Genomic DNA, 3253 nt, shown 5'->3' on the forward strand with positions numbered 1-3253 from the left:
CACGGAGAGAAGTCCACGTGGTGAATGTTGTATTCCTTTACTTTGCAATTTCTGTGTTTCACCAACACTCTGAAGGTCCACAGATTATTGAATGCCTTGAGATGGGCTTCGGAAACTACTACTGGTCTTCCAGGGAACAAACTAACCGTAGACAGTTAAAGAAATTACTCCAATGGAGAAACGTCCGCATGGTGCCTGTTGTATTCAATCCCGACGCAATCTTTGTGTTTCATCAACACTCTGAAGGTCCAAAGATTACAGAATGCCTCCAGATGGGCTTCGGAAACCACTACTGGTCTCCCAGGAATCGATCAAATCGTAGACAGTTTGAGATATTACTCACATGGTGAAACGTCCGCATGGTGACTATTGTATTCAAACCCGATGCAATTTTTGTGTTTCATCAACACTCTGAAGGTCCAAAGATTACGAATGCCTCCAGATGGGCTTCGGAAAACACTACTGGTCTCCCAGGAATCGATCAAAGCGTAGAAAGTTTGAGACATTACTCCCATGAAGATAAGCCGCATGGTGCCTCTTGTATTCAATCCCGATGCAATTTCTATGTTTCATCAACACTCTGAAGTTCCACAGATTACAAACAGCCTCCAGATATGCTTGGGAAACAACTATTGTTCTTCCAGGGAACGATCAAAGCGTACACAGTTTGAGACATTACTCCCATTGAGAAAAGTCCGCATGGTGCCTGTTGTATTCAATCCCGATGCAATTTTTGTGTTTCATCAACACTCTGAAGGTCCAAAGATCACAGAATGCCTCCAGATGGGCTTCGGAAACCACTACTGGTCTCCCAGAAATCAATCAAATCGTAGACAGTTTGAGACATTACTCCCATGGAGAAAAGTCCGCATGAGGCATGTTGTATTCAATCCCGATGCAATATCTGTGTTTTATCAACACTCTTAAGGTCCAAAGAATACTGAATGCCTCCAGTTGTGCTTTGTAAACAACTACTGGTCTTCCAGGGAACGATCAAAGCGTAGACAGTTAGAGACATTACTCGCATGGAGAAAAGTCCTAATGGTGCCTGTTGTATTCAATCAGGATACAATTATAATATTTCAACAACACTCTGAAGTGAAGGTCCACAGATTACAGAGTTCCTGCAGATGTGCTCCGGAATCTGCTACTGGTCTTCCAGGGAACGATCAAAGCGTAGACAGTTTGAGACATTAGTCCTATGGAGAAAATTTCGCATGGTGCCTGTTGTATTCAATCTCGATACAATTTCTGTGATCCATCAACACTCTGAAGGTCCACAATTACAAACTGCCTCCAGATGAGCTTCAGAAACCACTACTGGTCTCCAAGGAATCGATCAAAGCGCAGACAGTTTGAGACATTACTCCCAAGGAGAAAAGTCCGCATGGTGAATGTTGTATTCCATCTCGGTGCAACTTCTGTGTTTCATCAACACTCTGAAGGTCCACAGACTACAAACTGCCTCCAGATGTGCTTCGGAAACTACTATTGGTCTGCTAGGGAACGTTCAAAGCGTGGAGAGTTTGAGACATTACTCCCATGGGGAAAAGTCCGCATGGTGCCTGTTGAATTCAATCGCGATGCAATTTCTGTGTTTTCATCGACACCTTTCTTTGGTGAATTTGGACATGAGCTAGGAACTTAAGATTTTGCATGAAAGGAGGACTATTAGCCGCGTTGCACTGCAGATTGTGAAAAGTGTTCATATGTAGTAACAACCAGAGAAATCCGTCCGTATTCGTCATTTGATATCGAATCGACTTAAATCCAGATCGTCACATTGTCCGCTCTTCTTTCTGAAACGGTTACATTTATCGTCTGCAATGCTATGTCACGTGCTACGGTATGCGGAGACTCTAGAAGCACCACAGTAGAACACAGAAGAAGCTTCTAAGTTGATCTAATAGCCAGTAAGAAGCAGTACAATTCGAGTTTTAGTTATCGATTATTGACTTTTTACCCTTCTTTGGTGCTTTTGTACATGAGCTAGGACCTTAACATTTTGCATGAAAGGAGGACTAGCAGCTGCGTTGCACGGGAAAATGTGAAAAGTGTTGATATGTACTAAAAACCTGAGAAATCCGTGCGTTCTCGTCATTTGTTATCGAATCGACTTAAAGCCAGATCGCCACATGGGCCGCAATTCTCTTTGAAACGGTTACATTTATTGTCTGAAAAGCTATGTCGCGTGCTGCGGTATGCGAAGACACTAAAAGCACCGTAGGAGAACACAGAAGAAGCTTCCAAGTTTATGTAATAGCCAGTAAGAAGCAGTACTACTCAAGTTTTAGTAATCGATTATTGACTTTTTAGCAGGCTTTGTTGCCTTGGACATGAGCTATGACCTTAAGATATTGCATGAAAGGAGGACTAGCAGCCGCGTTGCACGGAAGAATGTGAAAGGTGTTCATATGTAGAAAAACCTGAGAAATCCGTCCGTTCTCGTCATTTGTTGTCGAATCGAGTAAAAGCCAGAACGTCACATTGGACGCTATTCTCTCTGAAAATGTTAAATTTATCGTCTGAAAAGCTATGTCGCGTGCTGCGGTATGCGGAGACACTAAAAGCTCCATGGTAGAACACAGAAGAAGCTTCTAAGTTGATGTAATAGCCAGTAAGAAGCAGTACAATTCAAGATTTAGTAATCGATTATTGACTTTTTACCCTTCTTTGGAGCCTTGGACTAGAGCTAGGATCTTAAGATTTTGCATGAAAAAAGTACTAGCAGCCGCGTTGCACGGAAGAATGTGAAAAGTGTTAATATGTAGTAAAAACATGAGAAACCCGTCCGTTTAAGTCGTTTGTTATCGAATCGACTTAAAGCCAGATCAACACATTGGCCGCTGTTCTCTATGAAACGGTTACATTTATCGTCTGCAAAGCTATGTCGCGTTCTGCGGTATGCGGAGACACTAAAAGCGTCATAGTAGAACTAAGAAGAAACTTCTAAATTGATGTTATAGCCAGTAAGAAGCAGTACAATTCATGTTTTAGTAATCGATAATTGAGATTTTACCCTTCTTTGGTGCCTTGGACATGATCTAGGATCTTAAGATTTTGTTTGAAAGGATTCCTGGCAGCCGCGTTGCACGGGAGAATGTGAAATGTATTCATATGTAGTAAAAACCTGAGAATTCCGTCCGTTTTCGTCATTTGTTATCGAATCGACTTAAACCCAGATCGTCACAATCGCCGCTCCTCTCTCTGAAACGGTTACATTTATCGTCTGCAAAGGTATGTCGCGTGCGGC

Source organism: Schistocerca gregaria, unplaced genomic scaffold (genome assembly GCF_023897955.1).
Source record: "Schistocerca gregaria isolate iqSchGreg1 unplaced genomic scaffold, iqSchGreg1.2 ptg000338l, whole genome shotgun sequence".
Classification (NCBI taxonomy): domain Eukaryota; kingdom Metazoa; phylum Arthropoda; class Insecta; order Orthoptera; family Acrididae; genus Schistocerca; species Schistocerca gregaria.